The sequence below is a fragment of the Talpa occidentalis genome, unplaced genomic scaffold, assembly GCF_014898055.3.
Source record: "Talpa occidentalis isolate TD23 unplaced genomic scaffold, MPIMG_talOcc4v2.1 talOcc4.6, whole genome shotgun sequence".
Classification (NCBI taxonomy): Eukaryota; Metazoa; Chordata; class Mammalia; order Eulipotyphla; family Talpidae; genus Talpa; species Talpa occidentalis.
The window spans coordinates 101213413-101234894 of NW_023604972.1; the positions used below are offsets into that span (position 1 = coordinate 101213413).

The window sequence follows — 21482 nt, forward strand, 5'->3', positions numbered from 1 at the left end:
CATTATCTATAAATTAGAACAATAATACCAGACTGATAGTGTGATAGCAAAGCTTAAATGATACTGAGTACATAAACCACATAGCACAGTACATTATGAATACCATATGTTATTAAATATAAGATTTCAAGGATTATAAGACACACTATTATTTTATGTACTATTAAGTATGGGAGAAAAAGACTGTCAATTAAACTGTGACATAATGCCTTAATGATAATCCTAAGTGACAATCCATCATACCAGTCTCTCATTTGCTTTGAAATTAATTTCAGCTACACCAAGGTTTTTGGCAGTTTCTCATGCTTTCATTTGCATTTCTTTGAGTGTGATAGACAATATTTGTGCACAAAAATCTGTAATAAATAAGTAATTAATACAGTTCAGTTTTCTACTTTAAGGTTTTGTCTTTGAAAATAATTTTTGCTTAGTCTGCAAAAATATAATTACTATTCTTCAACAAAAAGTATTTCTGTATTAACATCAAATGTATACACTTTTTCTGTGATCTATGACTTTCTTTACATTCAATAACTTTATATTTAACTGCTGAATTATTGTATAATTCTTTTGAAGACATTTGACATGGCATTTAAACTCAATATGTATGGTAACATCAATGAATATACTTAATTGAAGTGATGACAAATAAAGAATTGTGACCAAATTTTTGCATGCCTAACAAAGCTGTCATTGCCACTCCAAAGTGATTGCATGAGGTTTTTAATTATGTTTCACCACAATGTCAGAAATATTAAAATGTGAAAAATGTACATTTTAGTACATTTAGTAGAATTGATGAAACATACCCAGTAAATACTATCAATTTGTATTATTAAAATCACTGAGGATAAAAATTCGTGTTTCTAAATAATCGTATACCATTCAAATTTTTATTTTTTGAAAAACGTCAAAAAAAATATGCTCAGATGAGCAAATTCTCAAAATGCAAACTACATATTTTTATAAAATAGATTACTTAAAATATATTAATCTATGATAAACAGAATGTGGTACAATTGTACAATGCAACACTGAAAGAATTCAATTCACATGTAAAGATATGAGGAACCTAAAATGCATATTATTTTTTAAAAGATTTATTTATGCATGCAAGAGCTGGGGTACAGGCCAGAGATCTGGGGGGTGAGAGGACTCACCAGTGACAGAGTGGGGAACAGAACAGGCAGACTGACTGAAAGGCACTGCTGACGGGAGCAGCGGGCGAGACAGGAGAGGTCTGCCTCGCCATGTGGGTTACTCCCTGGCTGGCTGGGGATAGAACTCGTGCAGCAGAGGCTATGGAGTGCTTCAAAGTGTGGTGCTTAACCCCTTGCGCCACCAGAGAGGCCCCTAAAATGGATATTATTAACTGAAAGAAGCCAGTCTGAAACAGCTGTATACAGTAGAATTCCAATTACAAGAGCTTTGGAAAAGGCGAAGTTACAGAAGTAGTACAGAGATCTATGGTCATCAAGGGAGTGGAATGGGTAAGATTAAATAAAATATAGTGTATGGTATAAGGCAATGCAACTGGTCTATATAATAATTGTAGTGGTAATACATGTGTTAAGCTTTTGTCAAAACTCATATAATGTTGCAAGACAAATACAACAATTGAGGAGCTAGAGAGATCCCTGGAAGGAATGCAGACTGTAATGAGAAAACCTAACTGTATTACAAATAATGAAACAACCTCAATGAAGAGGGTGAGTGTAAAAGGTCTTGATTTAAGTAATTGAAAATGAGCAAAGCACATACATTAAAAAAAAAAAAAAAGGAACTGTGCATAAGCACTCCCGTTAGTATTTCTTTTTCCCCCTACTGGACTTGGCTGACCATTCTGATAGTGCTATAGACATATATTGCAATTAAGCAATTAAGCAAATGTCTATTTGTTAGTGGAAGTCAGATTTATCAGTGTTGGATTAGAACTTTACAGTAAGCAAAGGGAAAAAACTAGAATGATCCATGTGGTGATGGATTGAAGTTGAGAACATCACTATGAATTCATGATTAGTTAAATGTACATACATATGATTACATATAAAAATGTTTATAAATATGTATATATGCACAGATTTATATCTACCCATAGTCTCCTTCTTTGTTAACTGAGAGGACCTAGAGCTCACACTCCAGGAACAATGAGCACACAATATCTTGGTTTCTAAAACCACTCTTCAATAAAAGGAATCATGTTCTCAATGGCAAAATCTGGGATTTGAGCAACAGAATACATAAAGCAACATTGGATCATAATTGCAAGAATGGAATAACTATTCATGAGTCCATCCTATATAAATATATAATTTAATAGACAAATGTGAAGGAGGTAAGATGAATCTTGCTTGTAAAACTCCAAATATTTTTTGTAGATATTTTATTGAAAAGGAGGAAAGCACAAAGCCCTGCCCCCCTCACTGTGTGCTACACATAATAAAAAAATAAACAATTTAAAATATTATTAACCTGACAAATACTACTTCAGCCAGGTGGTCAAAATCAACCTAAATAGCGATAAATCATGTTGACAATATGTGCCTGTGATGGTTAGTTTCATGTGTTAAATTTGTTAGGCTATAAATCCTCTATTAATCAAATATTAATTTAAACATTGCTGTGAGGGTATTTTGTAGATGAGGTTAACACCTACAATCTATTGGCTTTAAGTAAAGGAGACTACCTTCCATAATATGCATGGATCTCATTCAATCATTTGAAGACCTAAAGAGCAAAACATGAGGTTATTCCTAGAAGAAGAAATTCTGCCACAGTATTGCAGCACTGACTCTTGCATTTCACAATTATGTGAGCAATTTCTTAAAATGTTTCTCTTTATGCAGATGCTGTTGGTTCTGTTTCTCTGCAGAACTCTTACTGATTAAGTACCCTCAATACAATATGATGAAATTGGCACTTTATCCCTGTGGTTTTTCTCTCAACAACTCATGAATACATTTGAATCATTACAAAGACACAAAATAAATTCCAATAGAAGGACATCCTACAAATTACTTGGCCAAAACTCCTTAAAATTGTCAAGGCCATTAAAATTAAGTCAAGTCTGAGAAACTGTCATAGTCAGGAGGTGTGAAAGGGGACATGATAAGTAAATGTTATGTGTATGTGGTACTCGGGATAGGATTTTGGAACAGAGAAAAGCAGTAGTTTCAACTAAGGAACTCTGAATAAAGTATAGGTTTTAATTAACAATGATCTATCAGTATTGGCTCATTAACTGTAACAAATGTATCTTACTAACATAATATGTTAAAATCAGAGAACTATGGCCCCCCTGGTGGCACAAGGGGTTAAGAGGCAACCTGTGAAGAGGTACGCAGCCTCTGCACGAGTTTGATCACCCAGCCAGCCAGAGAACAACCCACATGGCGCAGCAGACCTCTCCTGACTCACCTGCTACTCCCCTCAGCAGTGTACTCCGGTCAATCTGCCTGTTCTGTCCCCCACTCTGTCTCTGGTGAATTCTCTCACCCTCACACCTCTGGCCTGTACCCCAGCTCTTGTATGAATAAATAAATCATAAAAAAATAGAGAAATGTGGTTATGAGATATATGGGATTTTTATCGGTGATTATGTTCTAATATTTTTTTAAGATTTATTTATTTATTCATGCATATAAGAACAGGGGTGTAGGCCAGAGGTACAAGGGGTAAGAGGATTCACCAGAGACAATGGGGAGCAGAAAGGGCAGATCTACTGAAATATACTGCTGAGGGAAGCAGCAGTCCGGATAGGAGAGGTCTGCTGTGCCATGTGCGTTAGCTCCCTAGCGGGGGATCCAACTCATACCTCAGTCACTGATGATAGCTTGACAGTGCTGAGACTTAACCCCTGCACCACCAGGGAGGCCCCTGTTCTAATTTTTTTTGTAAATTTAAAACTGTCTTAAAATAGTTCACTGTTAAAACTAATGTAGACTAGGTTATAATGCAGTCAATATGAGAAAAAATAAAAATAATTAAAATCTGAGAAATAATATAATAACATATCTCATTTAGAATTGAAATATGTAAACTTTAATTTATATAAATATTTAAGTAGTTAACAATAGAATGGAAACATTAAAAACATGAAGAAGAAAATGTCCTATACAAAAGCAATTGAACAATTTAAGAACAAAAATACTGGTTGAAGATACAGATAACTATTAGCAAGTATGAGAGGTAGAGGTTGGAGTTGTAGTAAATTGGGAAAAGTAAAATTATAGTAAATCTGTGTCCAATAGAGGAAAGTTTTAAAGATTCTATTTTAGTTAAATGAGAATTTGAGAGATAGAAAGAATGATTCTTTTATTTCAAATTATTCTTTTAGAAAAAGCCAAAAAAAAGTATTATCTAAGAAAAAAGGAAAACAGGCAAACATGAAAAATGGAAAGCAAAATAAAAATAACAGCTGTAAGGTCAAACAGCAACAATTAAGATAATCACAAAAATTTTAAACTTAGGCATAAAAATAGTACTATAAATTTGGGTTAGAATTCTGCTTTCTGGAGAAATGAATAAGATAAATAAAAATAGAAGAGGAAACAAATAAAAATGAACAAAAATCACTGGTAGGGGCCTCCCCGGTGGTGCAGCGGTTGAGCGCTGGGTTGCGAAGCTGCCCGCAGCCTCTGCAGTGCAGGTTCGATTCCCGGCTGCTCCCCGGCCACCGGAGGAGGGTCCCACATGGTGCGCAGACCTCTCCTGCCACCCGCTGCTCCCCTCAACAGTGTACTTCGGTCCTTCTGCCTGTTCTGCTCCCTGCTCTGGTGAATTCTCTCACCCTCCAGCGCTTCTGACTGTACCCAGTGCTTGTATAAATAAATAAATAATAAATCTTTAAAAAAAAAAAAAAAAATCACTGGTAGGTTAGAGCAGAACAGCAGTATTTATTTAGTGCAAAATGGAAATTCAGTTACAGAACATAAGTTGGAATAAAAATTATTTTAATTGATACCCATGTAATATTTCCTAATGACTAAAGTGAATCACTTTGAAAATGATAAAATCTACTTCAACAACTCAAAGTACAGATATGACCATTTTTAATTTCAATTAAATGCTTTAGCGCTCTAATACTTTAATACAAGTGTGTTGGTGGTGTGGTGTTGTGACACACCTGAAGGGTTTGATAGTGTATCTCTCATCCTTATACTGTGTTAAACACTGTCTCGGTTAAAAAAAAAAAAAACAGAAGTCAGTCTAATATTTGCTATCAACGACCTCTCCTACGTTTCAAATAATCTATTCTTTTTCTTCATGGCAACAACAGGATCCACTCCCTCAGTTCACCACATCCCTTGCTTCTTAACATGTTGCTGTCCAAGACTCTGTATTCTATCAGATTGCTGTTAGGCCCTCAGGTTCTCAGATAGCCAGTGAGGCCTTCTCAATGCACTCAGCTGGAATCCCAAAGAAAGGCCCCGACAATATTCCAGACCATATTTATTACTGTAGAGCAGCTCAACAGGACACTCTTGCATCAGATTCATATTGTGTCCAGAAAGCTCTCCTCAATAACATTTTATGACAAAAATTTGATTCTGTGCCCCCATAAGAGTTTTATCTAGTTGAGGGAGTTAGAATGCAAAAGAACCACTGGTGATACCATTTTCATTACTTTAAATTTATTTTTAACCTCATGATTCTTGTTTTGTTGTTTTTGTTGTCTACAAGTTAAAGATTGAAATACATAAATATTGAGTATCATATGTGTGTTATGTTTGCAAGAGTAGTCATAAACATATGGTGGTGGTATTTGCTACAATGAATTTAATGACAACAGATAGTTATATTGCAAAATAATAATTGAAAGTAATATGATTTATGAAGTTGTGTTATGATAGCTAAGGTTGCCTATTAATGTAATTTTGTCCATCTCAATGGAATTTGGTGTTGCCTTAGCAAAACTTTGTGTCGCTTACCCTAAAAATAAAGAAGTTTCCCTTTTTTTTATAAAGAAGTTTCTTGATTGAAATTTAATATCTTTTCTGGGATGAACTGTGTTGTTCTCTGTCACTTCTAACCCTGCTTTCCTTTTTCCATTATCTTACATCTAACGTGGATTTTGGGGGGTTATACTTTTCTGCATAGGTTTCCCATAAATATATGACAGTATTTTCTGCAGCTTTCCAACAATTCATGGTCCCAAAGTTTTGGGTCCTTTTTATTCCCTTTCAGTCCTTCTAGTTAATACGAGAATTATTGTTTGAGCTTACAATATTGTTTGAGCTTCCTTAAAAAGACACTAATATCAAATAAATATTTTCACTCTGACAGATTCTAGCCATGACCTTTGAATTTATAGGCTTAGAAGGTATGAGTTTAATCTTTCAAGTTATTTTGGGTAACAATTTTACCAAATTTTTGCAACAAGAAAACAGAATCTCCTACCTTACAATCTCAGAAAATCTGGCTTCTCACAGAATGAGAATCTATTAAGTCAGTGCCACATAAGTTATTTTTATATTAGCATGCCAAAGTACTTATTTTTATTAGGTAAACTAAATAATAGTTGTTGCTAGAGAGATATACCTAGAAAGCTCATTGACTGAAGACAATGCAAGCGTATTTCTTCAATGCATGACAGTAGAGAATAGACAGTCACAGTCACTCAGAGACTTCTGTCTCTTTTACCTCTGAGCGAGAGAGAGACAGACAGATAGACAGACAATGAATGAATCTCATTATTTCTGGGGTCCAGTACTAATATGGTGTTAGCATCAATTTTACACGTATTCCTTTGATCAGAGCTTAGTCATACGATAATATCTACCTATTTAGAGCCAGGAAAATGGAATCCAGTTGTGTACCCTTATTGAAAAAATAATGAGTGTAGGCCAACATTGGCAGAACCTGCCATAGGCATTTTTTTGCCAAATAGAAAAAGACACTCTTTCCTCAAGACTTTTCTTCTATCCAACCAAAAATGTGTTTCAGTAAATATACAAATATGAAAATCCAAAATGCCAACAAAATGCCTTTCATTCCTGCCAACAGTGGTGCCACCTACAGTTATTCTCTGCACAAGCCAACAGCTGAAAACAGTGGCCCTGAATGGAGGTTGAGGAAGGTGCTCTGAAAAATAGGAAAATGATGAGCAATGTTGCTGCCAATTAAGAAGACTGGAGGATTTTCATATATGTCTCAATTTTTGGTAGCTATGGTGGACAGAATTCTACATGACCCTCAAGGTTCTCACCTCTGGTGTCATGCCTTATATAATACTCCCTACTTGACTATGAATTTGACTGAGTAGTTACTCTCTTAGTTAGATTAAGGCAATGTAATTATCAATTCTATGACTTTCTGGGTTATATGACTATCTCAGTCAATTGAAGAGTGGAATTCTCTCACCATCAATGAGCATGCAAGCTGCTATGCTATGGACAGGGCTTCATGCTAAGGATTGTCGAGTAACCTCTAGAAGCTAAGTCATCCACACCTCCAGCTTACAGCTAGCAAGAAATGAGTGACTTCAATTCTACAGCCCCAAGAAAGTAAATTATTCCAGTAACAGTGAGCTTGGATGAAGATCATTAAGTCGGAGATATACTTGCAGCTCTTACCATTACCGGGACTTCAGTCTCGTGAGCAAAGAAGCCAACTGCACCATGCTCAGACTTCTGACTTACAAAATTGATAGAACACACTAACATGTGTTTAAGCTGCTAAGTAATTTGTCATGGCAGCAAGAGAAAACTAGCACAGTAGCTAAGGCCACATCACACAGATACAGAGTAGACGACATATTTGTTGTTATTACTTAATGGTAATTTGGGGAAACAATGTACAACAAAACCATGAAATACAAAATTTACTTTAAAAAGATGTTTTTATGCAAGAAAACAATGAAATGATTATTACCTATTTTTCATCAAAATGGTACTACAAGAGATATAGAAGTTAATAGACTAATGGGTATGATTTCAGAAAAAAAAAATACACCAAAGATCTATGAGTCCTTGAATGTAGCCATTAGTAATTACTAGCATATTGAGTATCTACAAGGTGCCAATAAGCATATGTGTATTATTTTATTGAATCTTCCCATTATCTCTCAATGCAGCTTTTAATCCCATTTTTTTCAGGTTAGAAAGCTGTGGTTTTTAGAGGATTTATTAATTTACTGAAAGAAGGCACACAGGTTGTTAAAAATAGAATCAAGAATCAAAACCCATCTTTTAAACTCCAAATCATTGATCTTTCCACTGTACCAAATTGCCTATAACTATATTTCTTTAAACCTTCAAAATTAAAATACAAATACTAATGGAAAAATTTACTTACTGTTTACATTAATGTGAACTAAAAATTGGTTTTGGAAACCCACCACTAACATATGTATAGCATCTCTGCAAAAGTCCTCATGTAAAGAGAATCCTATAGAAGTAGTCAGAGGAGATACTAGTTTTCCTATTTCACAGATAAGAGAACTGAGGTTCCAAGAGTAATACCTAAGTTCCATTGGCCATAGCACTGAGTAAAAATATGCAATCTTAATCTCATGTCTTCTCCACAACAATAGAGCTTGTTTTTGAAGCAGGACAGATATACAGGGGAAGGCAGACAGGGAAGGAAGATGCAGAAATAGTGTTAAAAAGACTGCAAACATACAGCTCACCTACTTCTAGTTCTCAAAGGATCAGTCCCAGTTATTGCCAGCCTACAAAACAATTATACCGAAAACATTTATGTGCCTAAATAAAAATTCTGCTGTGCCTATAAAGAGAAAAAGCATTTTCTGATGCTTTGGAATCCATATTTGCATATAAAATAATAAACACATTAGGCCACTTTTATTTGTGAAGATTAATCTTTCATTAGCTAAGAATTGTCTTAGGAAAAAATTACCAGAGTTTTGTTATTATTTTAACAGTTAAATTTCCTTTTTCAAATGTGAATTCCATTTTTCCATGGCTGTTCGACTGACACCATTTGTAGAAATACAGAGAGAGAATAATCACAACTAGAAACAATACAAGCTTCTTCACTGCGCTGATTAACACACTCTAATAGCACTGATAAGAATGGAGTGTTCAATAATATATTTTGCTAGTGAGTTATCGTTAATATCACAAGTACTGTACTATGATAATATTACAAAAGTAAATTCTATTTCTAATAAGTGGTAAAGCATAGTTAAATGCACTGTCAACAATGTTGTCAATTAATTGTCAATTACTAGTGCCAATGTAAAGGAGAGCTGTTTGTTTTCTGAGCAAACAGTTCATTGAGAAGATTGTTTTAATTATAAATCTCTCACGTCCTTCCACATTAAGTGTCTTACTAGAGGTTGAACAATCATTAATGTCTTAAATAGTCAAGGCTTTTTAGCAATTGTTTAACAGCTATTTTGCAATTATAAGCAGCACACTAGTTAAACAAAATTAGAGTCCACAATTATTTTCGTAATGAATTGGAAATATAAAAATACATGTAACTCTCTGGAAGTCAAAGCATGCATAATTCTCCTTAGTTTCCTATTGAGTGAAGGGTTAATTTATTAAGGAATGCAGTGTGATTACAGCAATTATTGTGCATTGGTTCTTGATAAATGAGACTTTCTTGAGTCTTAAATCCAGCATAGATAGTATTTTAATGTGATTCTCTTAGGACACTAGAAAACATATCTTTATCTCGTATGTGCTAAAATACTGTGGATATACTTACCTTTAACTAATGGACTTTTTGAGAAATTAAATTAAGTACTCTGAATTTATCACTAAAACACAATAAATGCATTTTGGAATCATAGTATCATTCCTGAGAAAGGAATTTTTCCCTCTCTGTAATTATATAATTATTTCAGACTTACTAAAACACATTTAACAATAAAATGAAATCACAATTTTTTTTTTAAAGTGCTATGATTACTGTGCTTATTTCAGCACATGGAGTACTTAATCTATTTCCAAGCTTGGTAACACAATAGGAGCTCTCTTGATAACACAACAAAAACATGATTTTTTAATCTTGGATTTTTCTTACTGACTACATAAAAAGTGCTGTAGGACAAACAAAACACAGAAATTCGGGCCAAAAATGGAAACTCCTATGATTTTAATTCGAAGTTCAATTTAGGAATATGTATGCTCTCATATCAAATGTTTCTTATAGAGAAGCTGCTTTTGGCCATGCTACATAAATTGTCCTTCCCAGTCACATCAACCCATACTATCTCTTTATAGCAGATAAAATTTGTAATCATTATTTAAAAAAAAATGCATTTGTACATTACCTAATGTCCTTTCTAGCACCTGAAGTCTGTCACATTAACCTCAGTATTTCCAGTGTCCCTTATGGGTTTAGTGTATAGAACATTTTAATAAGGAGATGCTAAATGGATAAGCTAATGAATTAATGAATATGGATTTGCAATCTGTGATCAGTCTACTGGAGTAACAACAGCAGAGCCTCTAATGGGTACTCTAGGAAGATAAGGATCAGCTCCCCTGAAATTCTACTGATCGTTTTCTACCATGAGGCATGTCTTTGAGTACCCAGGCAACAAGGGCAAGGCTCTAGCACTTATTAAATACACATTCAGGATTTGCCTGGAACAGTGATATCATATCATGAAGCTTGCTAATGGTTGAAATAAAAGAATAAGCTATCAACTATCATAGCATCTAAAATGGCAACTAGTGGGGTATTCCAAAGGGATATCTTCTCCAACTATGTTTATAAAAGAACTGCCGATCACGAATAGCTCTCCTCTTCTTTATCCTCAAACAAAACAGAACATATACACACTAGCAATAAACTTGACTCATCTTTGAAGACATTCTTAAGAAAGAGTCCAAGGAATAATTAAAGCAGATTGAATGTAGTTTTGTTTCAACCCATTGTGCCACCAGGGAGGCCCAGAATACAAATCATTCTTAAGGTTTTCTTTTCCCCCTCCCATTTCTATGTTGTCACTAGAAAATAGAGATGATTACAACACTTTAGAACTATGCTGAATTGGATGATTAAATAAACAGAACAAAAACAAATCCAAAATAATAATTATATGCCCTAAACAATTTTAAATTACATAACACTTTTTACTATATGGCAAGTTTATTTTTCATTGGTTGTATCCATTTCATACTTGCAACCACTCCCTAAATTAGAATGCATATGTTATGAATTGTACATAAATGAAATGGACTTAATATAGGGTTATTGGAAGAATATATATATATTCATCAAAAGAGAGCTAAAAGTTCTATAACAGAAATTAATCAAAACAATGACAGAAATATATGTATTTTCCCTATGATACAGGATAAACAATTCAAATTTTCCACTTCTAAAATGGACTGAAGAAAGAAAAAAGTGGTTGTTGAATATATTATATGAAAGAATTAGAAAAGCTAGAATTTTAAAGTTTCCTTCAGCAACTAGTCTGCAGTAACTCACAGATTACTAACAACTTATGCAAGTTTTACATGCCTATTCCATCTGCTCTTGATTAAAAGAAAAAACTTGTCACCATAGCAACTGCCACATGCCATGGTATTTATGCTGCATCTGATGTACAAAGCATAGTTTGTGTAGGAAGGAGTGTGTGTATGTATATGATGTGGCAGCTGTCGTCTCTGCCATTTTGTTGCTGCTCTAGAATAAAACAAGGAGTGGTTATGAATACTCATTTGAGTAGTGATACTAGTGCTCATTTAACTAAATCCTCACCAAAAATAAAAAATCTAATCAAATATCACACCAATCTGCCAATTTACTCAAAAGGGATTTATTAAATGGCTTATTAAAGAAAAAACCTGACTTTTCATTCTAATTTTTGAGGTAGACTTAATCAAACTGAAGTTCATTTTTCTCCAATAGTCAGTGGCATAGTTTATTTGTGTGTGAAATTTCAATAGAAATTAGCCTTACTAGATAATGGCATTTATGTCTCAGTAAGATCTCTGCAATAAATGTTCAAACAATGTGTCTCCTCCTTTATTGTCTCACAATCTGACATATTCAAATTGCAAGAATTCCATTGGACATAAAATAAAGCTTAGAAATCATGATAAACATTGCTGACATAATTCACCACCCTTTATTCTCTTGCTGACATCTACCATAAAGCTTGAAAATGGAAATACTTGCTTTCTGTTGTCTTGCAAAAGCTAAATGCGTGGAATTCCAGCTTCCCTTGCAGCTAGAGGTAGCCATGTGCTAGAAATCTAATTAAATGAGATCTAATTAAAAGTCTCATGGGGTATATCTAGAAAAACTTTGCTCTCCTAAAATAAGTCACAAACTCTGCTAGCACTATCCCTCATCCTGTCTAACTGCAATTGGAGCTTCCCAGCTCATTTCCTGATACAGTGACAAACAAGGTAGAGTGAAATTATAGAAGAAGCAGAAGTTTATTTTGACATGGTAGGACACTGCACAATCTTCTTTGTTCCTACCACCACACTTCTATTTAAGTACAATGACTAAATTTCATTGGCTTAGACCACTGTCAGTAGTGCTTTCTGTTACTTGCAGGTGAATGCACTGTAATTATAATACATTTCAAACATGAGAGAAAGCTAATCAGCTAATAGTAAGCTGAAAGCATCCAAAACAGAAAACTAAGAACAAACTACAGATAATTCTCTAACAGGTTCTCTTCTAGTCAACACTTCACCTCTGTTTCTGTCATCCTTTTCCTACACGTAAAGAAATCTTACCAGACATAAGCATATCCAGTTAAATCTAGAAGTAATTACCGATGACAGGGAAAATCCAAATTGTCCTCTATTATATATTCAGTAGCAGTGAAAGAGTAATATGGTGAGAGAGCAGATACAAACAGGTAGTTTGAAACTATAGCATGTACTTTGCTTTCTTTTTCATGAACCCACATTTCACACCTCTGCTTGGTGAGAAGTAAGAGGTACAGTTACATATTGCGGTCCAAGAACCAAGAAATATTTCCCACTTAGAAAATTTGATCTACATCCAGGCTAGATCAAATTTAAAGTCTATATAAATAAATTGAATGTAATTTTAGTTTTAATAAATTTACACATTCATTTAGTTCACTCATTTATCAATACATATAAAATTGCTATTCTATTCATGCAACAGAATTACTGATGACTGTACAAAAAAAAATAACTCTGTTTAGAATTATTATCTTTCCTAAACACTGGTCATCCAGATATTAAGATATAGTAAATAACTTTGAAAGCCTGGGAAATCTTTAAACCCTGTTGCACATTTTAATAAAATAACATTTTTTCCCTTTGTGAATCCATAGCTCCAAAAAGACTATAGCTATGAAGCAGATAATTTTTCCCATTCTATATTTGTACAATTTTATTCTGACCTAAATTTAAACATTAAAGAAAAATTCAGGGGGTGGTATGAAATAGGACATAATTTGTCAAAGCATTCACCAACTTGTAATGAATTCACTGTTATAACTATTACTGAAATATTCTTTTAGATGTCCAAGCAAGAGCATGCAGCATATATAATGTATACACAGCCAAGTATATAAAAATCTCTCCATATATGTGTGTGTATGTGTGTGTGTGTGTATAAACAGTGTATATTGCCAGATGGAATTTCAGGTGTCTACATCATCATAGCTATTATTAAATTATCTTTTGTGATGATACCTCAGGTAGTCAAGACTGTTATGCAACAGGGAGTTAGGGAAACATCTCCAGTTTTTAAAGCTATTAAAATTTCTTGCAGGTGTGTTTGAGAGAAGCACAGTACAAATTCTCTTGCACACTATGAGGATTAGAGACTCTGAGCCCATCCACAAGGGGCAATTAACACAAACAGTGTGGGGGAAGAAACAACCAGAGTTGCAAACTAAACAGAACTCACATTGTACTTGTATCCCCCAATTATATTGCAAAGCACAGATGTTTATTCCACAAAATAAATGATATTGGCAGTTTTGGGCTATGATATAATCCTATAGGGTCTATCTTTCTAAATACCTACTTTCTACTGATCGTTTTCCCCCGTTCTCAAGATTGTGTTCTCTTTTTTCCCCTATGATGTGAACCTATTAAAATATGAAGATCTTTACCTACCTACTTGTTGCAGTTAACATAAGCCTCAATATGCTACATCTGGAATAGAATTATTTCCCATAGTGATTTCAGTTAAAGGCTTATGGGAACATACTAATCAAAACCTTCCTAAGGTCCATTTTCTCCTCAAATCTGCTGTTTATAAGAAACTAGCTGTTTCTCTTGATACAATGCAAAGTTCATTCCAATTAGTCCCAATACCACAATGCCAGCGATCCCAAAAAAGCAAGATTTCCCCCTTTTAATGTTGCCCAAGTCTACCCATTTATATAAGAAAACTTAAAATCTTTATTCTTTCTCTGCATTCCAGAAATCTCATGAGTCATTTCAGATGTAAGAACAGCATAGAGAAGAGCTGTGGCTGACATACCAACCTGTCATTTAAGAAAGCTACATTAATCAATAACACCTGAACAGTTCAATTACTGAATAAGAAAGGCAAAGAAATGGAAAAAAGATTAATAGGTCTTCCCCAAAATTAGACCCCTAAAATCAAAGAGGAGCTTCAACCTATGATGATTTGAAAAGACTATTACTGCTTGAGTTAATATATAATTATCAAACCCTTTTATTTATTTTTTCCCACATACAGCAGCCAGTTTCACTGACAATTTTCCTGCTCGTAGAATTTTTCACCTTTGATTAATGACACTTAATAAAAATTCCAGCTAGTTTCAATGAAAAGAAAAAGAGTCACTTGAACCAATGGTGAAGTACCTTACACAGCTTTGCTAGGAAAGGTTAACAGCGGGATTACTCAGGTCTTTGGAGTACATCTTTCTCTCATAGTATGTTAGCCTGTTTGGATAGTGCATTAACCCCTTCCAAATGCTAGGTCCATTACCAATGATTCATTTTGAAAGATATTATTTAATACTTATAAGTGCATCCCATTTTTTCCTTAAAGAATTTTTGAATATTACAATGATATTTAAAATAAAACAGGGTAAAATCCAAGAGGATGATAATAAAGAGAAAATGAAATTCTTCAAGACAACACAAATCAAGGCCTGGGTCCACAAACCAATTGTACACAAATTACCTAGGAATAAAGTTTAACTATTCTTTGCACACCCAGCCTACCAGGAATTCCTCCTGACAATACTCACACTACATTAAAGGAATGGACAATGTCTCTACAGTGCCACGAGATTCATGGACCTTTATTCTCAATAATCCCTTGCAACTGACCAATTGTACTACATTGTACAGCATTATGCATTCAGAAAAAAATATCTCTATGGCAGTGAGAAGACTTACTCTATGAACCAAAGTTCGAGTCCCTCCTATGTGACAGTCACTGTTCTGGTCTTTGGGATACATCACTACATAAAATAGATGCCTCCCCCAATAGCCTTGTGAAATTTACATTCTAGTGGGCTAAGTACATAATTTTAAAGAAACATGATAGATAGGGAAATCTACAGCATTAAAAGTGCTGAATGTGAAAGAAACTTATAGAACTAGTTAAGGAAAATTGAAAATGGCAAAGTAGACTTAATGCATTTGTTAAGAAGACTTCAATTGTGGAGCCTAGCTTTAGCCTTTTACTCACCTGCTCGTGATCAGTTTTATTAGTTAGGAAATATCTTTGTTGGCTGCCTCTCTATCTAGCTTCTAGGAACTTCATGGTCTGTTAGACATGGATCTCTGAGAAACTAAGTCATTCTAGCCTCACTGCTCAGTAGGGTAATTACAGCCATCTAGCCTCTGATAGTTGAGTGCACTGGAGACTGCTCTCCTTTAGTAAACGAGAGGACTGAATCTGCTGGCCTGGCGGATTTAGGAACACCTGGGAAGTTTTCAAAAATCTACATTCTCCCCTGCCACATACTAAGTTCTGCGCCTTCTGAAACAGGACTATGTGGGGGCTATAGCAGGTCAAAGACAGTGCGCTGTAGAAGATAGGTCACCCATGCACAAGTGCAAGACCACTAAGGTTCAGGAACAATAATGGGGTTTATTTAACAAACAGGGAAAACAAAAAGTTTCTAGGACCACAAGTGTCTGGGTAACTCACCGTAGAGAGTGCCCACTGTCCAGAAGCTCCAAACAAAAGTTCGCTGGTTCAAAATGGCAACGTCCCACCAGTAGGGCCTGGAGCGCAGGCAGCCGGCAAGGAGCCGCAGGGATCCAACTCACTGCTGCTGGAGGTGCTCACACGCAGGGCTGCTGAGGTGACGCTGCAGCAGCCCATACCCACAGTCTGAAGGTCGGGATGGACAGCACCAGATGCTGGACCAGACAGCAATAGAAGAAGCAGCACTTAAACGCAGTTCCTGGCATCAGATACACCTGCTAACAGCTCTCAAAAATGACCTGAATAAGGGCCTCCCTGGTGGCGCAGCAGTTGAACGCTGGCTTGCAAAGCTACCCGCAGCCTCTGCAACACCGGTTCGATCCCCGGCCTCCAGGCGAGTGTCCCACATGGCTCACAGACCTCTCCTGCCGCCCGCTGCTCCCCTCAGCAGTGTAGCTCGGTCCCTCTGCCTGTTCTGCTCCCTGCTCTGGCTCTGGTGAATTCTCTCACCCTCCCGCGCTTCTGACTGTACCCAGTGCTTGTATGTATAAATAAATAAATAAATCTTAAAAAAAAAAAAAAAAAGACCTGAATAATTAGTGAGCTGATGAACTTGCTTGCTTCTCATCAGTCCATTCTACGTTCAAGGAGCCAAATATAAAAAGGCTAGCACAGGGCCACCATCAAGCCCTGCCACCCCTGTTCCTCCAGTAGCCCACGCAGCACTTTTAGCCGCCAGCAAGATGCTCCGGATGGGCTTTGAGCTCTGGCCTTGCTGGCACCCAGGGGAGGGGCTGCCTGCAGGCTGTAACTTGTGGTGCAAGCGCACTTTTCCAACAGTGCTCGCCCCTTAGCCAGGGGTGGGCAAGAGCCATTCTCGCCCAGTAGAACACGTTGTGGGGCCCTGGTTTCACTTCCCAATCAGGATACTGATGTTAAATATCCCTGCTGGAAGGGGAACATCTTTATAAAAATTCGGGGGTCTGATTTATGGCATGTTCAGACATTTGGAAGCAGATTAGGATTTCTTTCAGTATTTCCATGTCAGCCTTCCGGATTTCTTTGCTGAGGTAAGCTTATCTGTATCTTTCTTCAAGGCCTCTAAATCAGTAAATAAAAGCCATCTAGCTCTACATTGCTTATAATTGCCAAGCATTAATGCTTAGATGCTAGAGCTAATTCAAAAGCAGTACTTTCCTCTGCCAACCAATATTTTATCCCTTTCTGTCACAGTGCTAGTCTAAGGCATTGTGATAGTTCATACACAAAAGATTTTTCACAGCACATTTTACCATCAACAATTGGTAAGAAGGATTGAACTTTTAGAGGTGAACTTAATGCGCCATATATACATGTTGCTTTTCAATGATTCAACAGAAATTTATGCAATGATGCAATGCAATATTACTTCAATAAAAAAGTGGGTTTTTGTCATCTGATGGCCAAGAAATCTGATACCAGAACCAGATCCTAAAAATCAGGGTTTTTTAGAGCCAAGTGTGGTGCAGTTGTCTTGGGGCTTCCTTAAAACCAGACCCTACAATAAGGAGTTAAGTGCCAGAAGCTTACATAGGAGAAATTCCTGGAAGAGCTGGGGATGTATGAGTTATAAAACGCAGAAGGAAGAGAAGCCATTATGGGTGTGCATGGATGAGCCAGCATTGCAGGGGAAAACTTTGGGTTGATCCTATTGTGAATCTTCTGGGACTCTGTCAAACATACCACAGGGTCATTTTGCTAGAGCTCTGAGTGGCTAGTACATTTTCCACCAAGTTCTATCCTCACTGCTTGCAAGATACCAGTGTAGTGGCTAGCTTCTTTGCATAAAGTATACCGTGCCTATTGTGGTGGAGTAAGTTTCACTGTCATAGAATTCCTTCAGAAAGGGAGAAAGAGAGATGTAGGCACTTGTAATATTAAGCTGGCAGCATGCACACTCATCAGTAATTTACACCATATGTAGAGATTATGGCCTTGGACAAACATAGCACCTGTGGCATTGCTCATGCTCAAAGTTTAAACGTTCACACTTAACTTAAGAATTAACTTTTTTCAGTTCTTTCCAATCATTTTTTCAATATAGTTTCAGTACTTCTGCAGAAAAATGTAAAGACTTCGGAGCATCTGAAATCCATTTAACAGCACCTAATTCATAAATTACTGCTGTCAGGTATTTTAATGATATTAAAACAAAAATTTACTAAACACCATAAAAGAATATTTTTAATGTTTTAATCAATTGATACTCATTAGGGTTACATTTATAGTCAGCATCTCCCCCACCCACACCCACCCCATATCTCTTGTCTTCTCTAGGATTTTATTCCTTCTTCCTAAAACATATCCTGTAGAATTTTCCGTAGTGTAACCTAATAGTGATCATATTTTTTTTAAAAGATTTATTTATTTATTTATACAAGCACTGGGTACAGTCAGAAGCACAGAAGGGTGAGAGAATTCACCAGAGCCAGAGCAGGGAGTAGAGCAGGCAGAAGAACTAAATACACTGCTGAGGGGAGCAGCGGGCGGCAGGAGAGGTCTGCACGCCATGTGGGACCATCCTCTGGTGGCTGGGGGGCAGCTGGGGATCGAACCTGCGCTGCAGAGGCTGCGGGCATCTTTGAAACCTGGCACTCAACCGCTGCGCCACCGGGGAGGGCCAGTGATCATATTTTTTATTGTGTTGTTGGTCAATAAAAATACTTATATTTTATGTTCATTTTTGAAGGATGTTTATATGATTGGCTACCAAATTTCAGTTTTGAAATTCTTTTTTTTTTCCTAAAACATCTTAAACATCATTCCTTTCAGCTTACGGTTTTCATTGTTGCATTTAAGGAGAAAGCTCTTGTGTAACCATTATTTCTTTAATGGTAATATACTTAAATTGCTTTTATAGTTGTCTCTTTGTTTTTTCTGAGCTATTATTGTGTACCTAAGAAAGATTTTTAAAAATGTCCCCATTTATGATTCAGTTGGGCTTTTAAAATATCAAGGTGTGTATCTTTCATTGAAGTATTTGCAGCTATTTCTTTGTAGAATATTTCATCTACCCCAGGCTCTTTTTTCTCCTCTTCTGAGATTTAAAGGATCTGGATATTAAATTTCTACTCTGAATCTTCTAAATTTCTGATCCTTCATCTGTGTTTTTCATCTTTGTGTTCTTCTATGTTTCTTTCTGAATCATTTCCTCAGATCTGTTTTCAGGTAACTCATTTCTTCCATGTCTAATTTTCTCTTAAATCTACAAACTGTTTTCTTCATTATTGTACCATAGTCTTCATTGTATAATTTTTATTTACTTTTTAAATTTCCTATGTCACTTTTTATTTTTTTATTTAAGATTTATTTTTATTTATGCATACAAGAACTGGGGTGTAGGCTAGAGCTGTGCTGGGGGTGGATGGGGGGGAGGGCAGAGGATTCACCCTAGACAGAGTGGGGAGCAGAACAGGTAGATCTACTGAAATACTGATGAGGGGAGCAGCAGTCAAGACAAGAGAGGTCTGCTGCACCATGTGGGTCAGCTCCCTGGCGGGATCCAACTCATGGTGCTTTAACCCCTGCGCCACCAGGGAGGCCCCTTATGTCACTTTTAAAATTAAGACCTCAGGGCCTCCCCGGTGGCGCAGCGGTTGAGCACTGGGTTGCGAAGCTGCCCGCAGCCTTGGCAGCGCCGGTTTGATCCCCGGCTGCTCCCAGGCCACTGGAGGAGGGTCCCACATGGCGCGCAGACCTCTCCTGCCGCCCACTGCTCCCCTCAGCAGTGTACTTTGGTCCTTCTGCCTGTTCTGTTCCCCGCTCTGGCTCTGGTGAATTCTCTCACTCTGCAGCGCTTCTGACGGTACCCAGTGCTTGTATGTATAAATAAATAAATAAATCTTTAAAAATAAACAAACAAATAAATAAATAAATAAAATTAAGACCTCAAATTTAAAACAGCAAAGCCAGGGGAGGTTCAGAGATTTCCGATGCACCCTCTAACTTCATACATGCATCACGTCCTCTGTTACCTTCATCCCCTGCCTGAGTGGTATATTTGGCACAATTGATGAGCCTACAGTGACGCAAAATTATCCAAAGACCCTATATTATATTAGGGTTCATGAGTGGTTTTGCACATTCTATGGATTTAGATAAATGTATAAAGACATGTGTCCATCATTATAGCATCACATGGTAGTTTCACTTTCCTAAAAATCCTCCTGCTCTGCCTATTCATTCCTTCCCTCCCCTCTTCCAACATCTGGCAATCACAGTTTTGTTTTTTTTTTTTACTGTCTCCATGGTTATGCCATTTCCAGAATGTCATCTAGTGAAAATCATGCAATATTTTCACTTAGTAAAATGCACTGAAAATGCCTTCATATTTATTCCTGGCTTGATAACTCATTTAATTTTAGTGCTGAATAATAGTCCATTGTTTGAGTGAACCACAGTTTACTTATTTGTTCCTCATTATTTATAGGCTTTTTGCATTTTATTAAGGGATATTAGCTTAGTTAAAATATTCATATGAAATTGATCACTCCGATCAATATAAAAATAATATCAACTGGAGAATTTCACTTCCAGTAGTAACAAACTAGCTGCTCCAAACCAGTCACCTATTTCAGAAAAATTGAACAAATTGGTTAAAGTTTAAAAGGAAAGAGTTTCATTGATGTCTGGGTCACTACATGACTGATAATACATAGCATAAAAATAATGTTTAATTTATATAGAGAATCATTTTATTGAGACTTAACTAACATCAAACATTGCATAAATTTAAGAAATTTCCATATCTTAGCTATTGTGAATAATGCTGCAATAAATGTAGGAGTACAGATATCTTTTCAACATCCTGTTTTTATTTTCTCTGGATATATCAGTATATTGTGATGTTGGTTCATATTGTAGTTCTATTTTTAGTATTTTGAGAAACCTCCATACTGTTTTCTGTTGTGACTAAATAAATTACATTCCTACCAACAGAGCACAAAGTTTATCTTTTTTCCACAAAATTAGTTATCTTTTGTCTTCTTGATGATAGCCATTCTAACAGGTATGAGTTGATAACTCATTGTGGCTTTGATTTGCATTTCTCTGATGGTTAGTGATCCTGAGCACCTTTACATATACCTGTTGATCATTTGAAAGTAATTGCTAAAATGTCCACTGCAATTTCCCTCTGAAGTTGTGCTTTGTCAATTTGGAATTAATCAAACATTCATTTCTAATTCCTAACTCTCTATCTCAGTGCTAAAATGTGTAATTATTCCACTGAATTAACCAAATCTCTTTCCTACACAAGGCAGAACTGGCCTATGGGCAAGAGCCTTAGGAAGTAGGAAAATAACAAAATATCATTGGAATCAAAATATAAAAATATTATTTAGTTATAAGTAAATACTTAATATTAGATTCAACTAAGAATG

General features: G+C 36.0%; 1 long non-coding RNA gene across 2 annotated transcripts in view; it reads right to left on the bottom strand.

Moving 5' to 3' along the window:
• Positions 1 to 21482, bottom strand: part of LOC119261427 (uncharacterized) — a 173101-nt gene that overhangs the window by 116101 nt on the left and 35518 nt on the right. For both annotated transcript variants that reach the window (XR_005129001.2, XR_008549294.1), the window contains one exon: positions 16063 to 16277. This is a non-coding gene — a long non-coding RNA (uncharacterized LOC119261427). The remainder of the gene's footprint in view (positions 1 to 16062; positions 16278 to 21482) is intronic.